This window comes from Pseudophryne corroboree, chromosome 8 (assembly GCF_028390025.1).
Source record: "Pseudophryne corroboree isolate aPseCor3 chromosome 8, aPseCor3.hap2, whole genome shotgun sequence".
In the NCBI taxonomy this organism is placed as follows: domain Eukaryota; kingdom Metazoa; phylum Chordata; class Amphibia; order Anura; family Myobatrachidae; genus Pseudophryne; species Pseudophryne corroboree.
Genome location: NC_086451.1, coordinates 425,555,650 through 425,564,291, shown reverse-complemented (window position 1 = coordinate 425,564,291; position 8,642 = coordinate 425,555,650). Strand labels below are relative to the sequence as shown.

General features: G+C 40.4%; 1 pseudogene; it reads left to right on the top strand.

The window, feature by feature from the left end:
• Positions 1 to 6,784: 6,784 nt before the first annotated feature.
• On the top strand, positions 6,785 to 6,903 carry LOC134950036 (5S ribosomal RNA; annotated as a pseudogene).
• The last annotated feature ends 1,739 nt before the right edge of the window (positions 6,904 to 8,642 follow it).

Genomic DNA, 8,642 nt, shown 5'->3' with positions numbered 1-8,642 from the left:
AGACAAAATCTTGCCTAGTGCATCATATTGGTTAGGGCTGGCTCTGAGAACAGAGATAATGATGATGATGATCAGGTATGTGCTGATGGCAGCCAAGGACATAACAATGCCGGTGGTTTGTTTTTCCATTTATCCAAACTTTTAAAAGTATAGTTTCACTAAAGTAAATAATTCAAGTTATTGTTAAGCTGTCAGGTATCGTATAGTACTGCATACGTTAATAATCTCAAAAACTGTTTAAATGTTTGATTTCATTAAAATAAAATACAGCATTATATGTAGATCACCTTTTAAATACTTTAATTGTGGCTCTAACCTGTCTTATAAACACTTGCTTTTCATTCAAATTAATAACACATTGGTCACATTCTTTTAATAAACTTTATTCTAATTGAGGCACTTGAAAATCTTTTAAAGAGCTCTTTTTAACAAAAATAAAGTAAATGTGGGTTCAGCTTATTTCAATATACTTTCTTCTGATTGTAAAAATTATCATTATTCAATTTTTTTTAATAAAGAACACAGACACAATACGCCATGCTGCGGCACCGCTCGCACCATGCTATCCTATGGAATCGCAGGTGCTAACGTCATGCACGCGACCACCAGCATGTACTTTTTTCATGGCATACTTTCCGTGGTGTGCTGCAACATCAGCAGCAAAGTAAAAGGACACATCTATGCGTCTGATTCAGACCTGATCACTGCTGTGCGTTTTTGCAGAGATCTGCGATCAGATAGCCGCTGCCCATAGAGAGTGAAAACCCACCCTGCGTAAGTGTGCGAATGCATGTGTACACCATGTGAAAATTCCACAAGACAGCGGACAGCTGCAAATCCGCTTGCAACTCACTCACCATCTAATGATTTTTCCAGTCTGTGCGTAGTCCAGGACTTACTCCTACATTGCGATCTGAACAGTCTGATCAAGTCAGGAGCTGATGTCACACACCCTCCCTGAAAACGCTTGTGAACGCCTGCGTTTTTCTTGACAGAAAAAGGCCAGTTACCACCCACAAACGTCCTCTTCGCCTTCCGATCAAAATTTTCGCACCATCCTGTCGCTGTTTGGCCTTATACCTGTGCATTGTGGTGCATACGCATGTACAGTCATTCGATAATCAGCCGCTGCGTGATTTTGCATAACAGTGATCAGGTCTGAATCGGGCCCTATATATGCAAACTGAGATTTCTGTATTTCTATTACAATGTAGTATTCAAATCTCATTGCCGATCCCTTGCAGTGCACTGGGGGAAAACATTTCCTTGGTTTCTTGTCTGGACTAACTCCTCCGTTGAATGCACCTGTGAAGTTCCATTAAATAGATTGAGCAACCATCATTTTATATTATTGGTTTCTATTTACATTACTCACAATAGAGAGAACATTTATCACAAAAACTAATTGTTACGTAATTATTGAAGTTGAAATATAACACTTCTTGTGGGGGGCGTGGTTTGGCAGCCATAGTGACTGGAATTGCCTGGACAGAGCTCCGTACAGTATTGGACGATTAAAGTCCTAAAAACCCCTCTATCCTTGCCACACCTGCCTCAAACAGTGCCCCTTCTCCCGTCATACCTGCTGCCTTATTGGGGAGTGAGTTCGCGGAGCCGAGGGAAGCCTTCTGCCTCTCTGCGGGTTGTGGCCCTCCCCCTAACATCAAGCCGGGGCTTGGATTTCCTGGGTGCCCCCCGGAGCTCCGGTTCTGTGGATGAGGTAACGCCAGGAAAAGGGAGCATGCAGAATTGCCGCTGGTCGCCGCGCGCCACTGCTCTCCTTACGGCCCGACTGCTCTTCCCCGCTATGCCGCCCTTGAGCCCTGCTGCAGGCTACCCACCTGGGTGTTGAGAAAGCCGCCCGCCATCTTGAAGTCCATTTATTGGAGACTGACGGAGCCCCCCTCCACCGGGCCGGATCCCTGCTACTGTGCATGATCCTCTGAGTGTCAGATTTGGAGTGGAGACCCGGCACCTGACCCCCTGCGACTTCATCTAACTGGGGGAAAGTGCCCTGGTGTGTCCTGACTCCTGATGGTGGTCCTGCTGAAGGGGAGGTAAGAGAATGGGACCCAGTTGTACCTCCTACTGACGCGGCGCAATAAGGGTCACATTATACCTCAGCCTGAGGATACCTTATGTGGCTTCCCCTCTCCTACTGACAGTATCTATGTGTCAGCAGATAGATACAGGAGAGCAAATGCCTGAGCAGCCATAACTTTTAGTGACAGAGGAGACAAAGTTTGTCCACCTGACCTTATTCATCACACCTCTGACACACAAGCTGCTGTATGAGAGCACTGCAGCTTATGCTATTCACACAGTATACGAGCATGGTGAAGATACCATGTTCACTGTTAGGTGATCACGGCCCAGGAGTGATGGCTGCCTATTATTTTTACTACTAATAGCGATTTTAAATGGGTCTCATGCTCTGAAGCTAAATCTTTATGCCCCACGGGTCGTAGACCCGCCTATCTATGCAGTAACCACAGCATTCTAGCAACCATAGGCACCCGCCTGACCTCCGTTTATGGTCGATCTCTCTGTGTTGTTATATTTTAGACCTCCAGCATGCCACCGAAAAGAGGGGATAAAACCCCCAGGAAGCCTGCACCTGTACAATTTCCTAAAGCCTCTGCCTTAAATCAAAACTCCACTAATACATCGTCTGCGAGCTTCGGGACACCCACAAACCTATCTAAATCTTCTGCTTCACATCCATCGATAGACCTGGAAATGAATCTAGATCCTCAAGCTCCCCTTACCACTCAGACGATGCTCAAAATGTTCTCAGCATTCCGTTCAGACATTCTGTCTGGAGTGGATTCCTCAATTCAAACACTTAGAGCTGATCTGGGTGGCATAGCAGGTCGTACCGAATATCTCGAAGATAAAATGCAGGAGTTTGTGACATCACATAATGATCTTCTTACATCACATTCTGACTTACAAAATTACGTCATCTTATTACGTGAAAAGATTGCTGATTTGGAGGACAGATTGAGGAAAAACAATCTTAAGGTTAGAGGTGTGCCCGACTCAGTAGCTCCAGCAGAGCTAAGAGGTTATGTCACTAAATTGTTCAAGTCTTCTTCCATCAGCGTCATCTTAGGATTTACTTATAGATCGAGTCCATCGCTTACCTAAACTGCGGAGTGGCTACTCATCAAGTTTCCCAAGAGACATTTTGCTGAGAGTTAATTTTTTCCATATCAAAGAGGATATCCTCAGAGCTGCCAGACAAGAGGAGGACTCTGACATTATGGGAGGTTTGCAAATATATCCTGATCTATCTCAGTTCACCTTGGATAAAAGACGGGGGCTTCGCCCAATTACGTCCGCCCTAAGAGATAACAACATCCAGTATAGATGGGGCTTCCCAGTCAAATTGATCATCAGTTATGACTCTTCCTCTTATATAATCTCTACATATGAAGCAGGAGTGAAGTTGCTGGATGACTGGGACATTCAAATTCCACACTCAAAGGCTGCCGCTTCAGCTCAGGTGTCGGAAACCTGAAAATCAGAAGTCATTAGCTGGATTGTATTACTCTATTTGTCCTTAGATGTAAATATAGAGGTCAGGAAGGTCAATATAGAGATCCAAGGCCCTTTGGATACTATGGCCAATGTCTGTACCCAGACTTAGTCCTTAGCTCTTATGTATTGTATGAGCCCCTGTGGGCTTTCGCAATTTCCACGGTTATATGGTGTGGGTTTTTTTTTACATTGTAAGCCCAGTACCGGTTATATGTCCATACTTTTTTTTCCATTTTAAGATCTCACAGTTATGTATGTTAGTTCATCATCTTATACACAATTGTTATAACATACGATCTATCACTTATTGGTATACGCTTTGGCTGACCGAACTGGCTAGTGCGCTGTGATGTTGTTGTTGCTGTTTTTTTTTTCAGGTTATGCTTCCTTTTTTTTTGTATTGAGGATATTTATGGCATAAATGAGACCCATTTGAGCCTATTCCCCCGATGGTTTTTGTTTTGCCACTACGTTTTTTTTTTTTGTGGCAAAAATTGTGGCCCTGAAGTCAGGGCTCTTTCTGTTTTTTCTTTGCTGGTTTTTTTCTCTCCCACCTTTCTTCCTCAGCTCTCCCTGCCCCCCCTGTTCTCACCCCCTTTGTTAAAGTCCAATCTCATGAGCGATTACATAGAGCCTGAACGGATACTCTTTACACCCCCTAATGGTTAATTTATTTTTGTTGAATGCAAATGGCTTAAACTCCCCCTGTAAGAGACGTCAAGCTTTAGATACCTTTATAAGGAGAGGGCTAGAGTTGTTGCCCTCCAGGAGACGCATTTCATAGCCTCTGGCCCACCAGTCTTCCAAAACTCTCGCTATACGATAGCCTATTTTGCAAATGGTCCTTCTAAGAAGCATGGCATAGCTATTCTTTTCCACAACACTATCCAATTTGATTTGTATTCTCAATTTTCAGATAAGGAGGGCAGATACTTGATTTTGGTGGGGAAACTAGAGGATGTTGAGGTTACACTTGTTTCTCTATATGCCCCAAATACTAATCAGTTACCTTTTCTACGTAAACTGTTTACCACTATTCACAAGGTTCGGAAAGGCCAATTGATTGTAATGGGAGACTTCAACCTGGTCCCAGACTACCTTAGCTCATCTACTAGTAGAGTTTGAGTTATATGATGTTTGGCGCATATAATTCCCTACGGTTAAGGATTATACTTTTTTTTCTCATGTACACAAATCATACTCTCGTATAGATTTGATTTTGGTTGATAAGTGGTCCCTGCAACATACGTCTAGATCAAATATCTTTCCAGTCACATGGTCCGACCATGCGGCGGTGACGTGGTCGTGGAAGAGTAGTCAATCCCAGTTTTCTCATAGAATATGGAGACTACCAGAGTATATCTTAAAGTCCCCAGAGGCGTCCTCTGCTATTGCTGACACCTTATCCACGAACTTAGCTACTAATTCCTCTACAGATACGTCTATTCCTACGCATTGGTGTGCATTGAAAGCAGTTGTGTGTGGGGTCATTATTCAAACAGAGTCCAGGTTGAAGAGACAATTCTTGACCCCACCAGGAAACTTTAGAAACACAATTATTACAGGCGGAGTCTCTAAATAGAGCTCAACCCTCGCGCCTCTTGAAGCGGGAAATAGTTTCAATCCGGAACCAGCTCCAAAAATTGTTTTTGAATCATATGCAACATGCCTACGCTAAACTTCAACAGAAATGTTATTCTTTAGGTAATAAATCAGGTAAATTTTTAGCCCATAAATTGAGACTACGCCAAACTAGGAATAGAATTAAATGTATTCAAACGCCAAATGGGTAAAAGTTGTTGAATCCGGCTGACATACCTTGTTCATTTTCCCAGCAGCAATGGGAGTCGATATTTATCTCATCCCACAGTGAACAAGCCACACAGTGGTGAAACGGCCCATCTGTGAACTGGTGGAGCCAGACAGTGCATGGTTTGGTCCACACCTGCTCTCTTGGTATCGTATAGCCCATTGTGGCTTTCTTTATTATAGAAAACTTTCATATAGTGGCTTTCTACTCTATTTTAGCAACATATTCCTTCTCTCTTTGGTGCAAATTTCTTTAGCCTACATGGAACCTATATTTACCATTTTGTACTTCATGCCTCATGCCTAACTGCACTAATTGGTATGCAATTAGATGTTTTCCTTTTTCATGTGGGTTACTAATGAATGTATTATACTTATAACATAACTAGTACTCAGATTAATGTGTTGCACATTTTATTGCACAACCTTTGCAGGAAATTAAGTGGTACGTTTTCCATGTGGATTATCAATGAATGTATCACATATTGTACTGCCAATGATTGAAACATATTCATAACCTTCTTGCAATCTTTTACATATCCAAAATTACTTGACAAACCATCACTCACTATGAAAGGTTATTTATCGGTTTTCACAATGCCTTTGAGAGCAGAGGTCCAATATTGTCAATGATAGACATTCATTCATGGTAATTTTGGGGAGTCTCAGCTCACCACCTCTCATATAGTGGCTTTCTACTCTATTTTAGCAACATATTCCTTCTCTCTCTGGTGTAAATTTCTTTAGCCTACATGGAACATATATTTACCATTTTGTGCCTCAAGCCTCATGTCTAACTGCACTATTTGGTATGCAATTAGATGTTTTCCTTTTTCATGTGGGTTACTAATGAATGTATTATACTTATAACCTAACTAGTACTCAGATTAATGTGTTGCATATTTTATTGTACAACCTTTGCAGGAAATTAAGTGGTACCTTTTCCACATGGATTATCAATGAATGTATCGCATATTGTACTGCCAATGAATGAAACATATTCATAACCTTCTTGCAATCTTTTACATATCCAATATTACTTGACAAACTATCACTCACTATGAAAGGTTATTTATCAGTTTTTCACAATGCCTTTGAGAGCAGAGGTCCAATTTTGTTAATGATAGACACTTATTCATGGTAATTTTGGGGAGTCTCAGCTCACCACCTCCTTTTTCTCTCTGTACCCCCTCTCTCTCATTCACTGTCCACTATAATTCTATATGACGGTGAACAGCAGAAGTTGGGGCACTCTCTCTCTCTCTCTCTCTCCACTTTCTTTTTTTCGAGAACCCTCTCATCCACTGCCAGATTTCAAGTTCCCTGCAATGCAACTGTAACAGGGACTTGGGGCAGATCAGTGGAACAGCAGAAGTTCTCAACTTGGTATAAATGCCGAAACCACATGCTCTCTCATTTGTTTGAATCATATTACTACTGCCATACTTCACTGGCTATGCCCAAATCCATCTGATCTTGGAAGCAAAGCAGTGATAGGCCGGATCAGTACAAGGTCAGCTGACTACCTTGGAATATCAGGTGCAGTAGCTCCAATAATCAACAAACAGCAGAAGTGGTGGAGAAAACATTGGCCCTACCTCTATACCTATTCTACTAATTAGAACTACAATTTTTGCAAGACCACCTACCAGAAAAAGAAGCTTCAATAGCACAACCATTACAAATACCAAGGGAGCCATTATCAAGGAGTATATCTACCATTATTGAAAATCATTTTCCTCCATAATGATATTACACTCCTGATATACTAAGATATTATACATATCTTTGATTTTAATATTTTTCACCAGAGGTGTATTGGAATTGGATATGTACACTTAGCAATTTGCTTGGTGTCAACATGGGGCATGTCAACCCCTTATACTAATACCATTCAACCCCACCTAAGGTGACTGTTTTTTTGTATGTAAGTCTGTGTCCATTCTTCTTTTATGATTAACCATAATAAAAGTTAAGTTTTAACATATTTTATATCCATCAAGTGTGCCCCAACATAGAGTCTTTCTTTTTTCTTTGTACACTATAATTTATATCATCCCATAAGATGTCCAAATGTACAAACCACATAGAAATGCATTTTAAATTACTAAACAATCTTTATTACACCCCTGTTAAACTACATAGAATCTGGCCTATGGTCTCTAATTTATGTTGGAGAAATTGCTTGGAGAAGGCTGACACCTTCCATGTGTTTTGGTCATACCCAAAAATACACCAGCTATGGAGAGAGGTATTTGTACTAGCTTCTAATGTGCTACATGCCCCCCTTCAGGTTTCTCCTTCCCTAGCTTTATTACATATTTGCCCTACCGATTTACCCAATAGAGACCGTTATGTTCTCGGCCACATTTTTATTGCCACTAGGGCAGCAATAGCACAAGATTGGAAGAAACCTTCCCCGCCCTCAATCCTTAAAATTGTACTGAAAATCCATTATTCTTTTCAGATGGAGACCATGAGTCTGCCTTATTCCTGCAGAGTTAACCCCTTGTTGATTACTTGGGCTTGTTGGCAGGAGTATTCGACTTCTAGTGTTGGGGCAAATTTGTTATTCGATTCGGAATAATTATACTAATTTTTTTTTTCTCTCCATTATGTTGTTGTGTACTGTATTGTTAAGTATACTATGTAATTGTGTGCTCATGTTTTTGATATTTGGACTTGATTCCTTCCCCTTTACCCCTCCCTATGTTCCCTTTTCTCTTTTCTGTACCCTCTTCCCTTTACGTGTTTAACGGAACAAAATTTCTAATAACAATTATCAAGTAAAAAAAAAAAGAAATATAACAATTCTGTAAAGGTCATCCAAGCAAATAATATATAGGCCCTAAGAATCTCATTAAGAAATACAGTATATATTCAGTGTAAAAAAAGAGTCAATTTGAATGACAAATGTTGAGAATGATGTCGGCAAAAACACCCAACCTACAGCAGGTTCTATTCTCATTAGTCACACTAGAGTAAAAGAACATTATCACAAAACTAACTTTACATACAGTAATTATTAAAATTGACATATAATTCTGTCAAAAACATCCATGAAAACAATAATAATGACATTCAATTAATTTTTGTAAAAAAAAATAGGCCCTTAGTATATAATTAGGATATATAACTTGCAAAAAAATTCTCTAGTAAGAGAGATCATTTCCACAAACGCTAATTATTACATGCTTAATGGGGCTGGTAAATATCCATTCTGTGAAGTTCATCCTTTAAAACAAATACCACTCATTTTTGTTTAAATAAAGAAAAAAATAGGTTGGTAT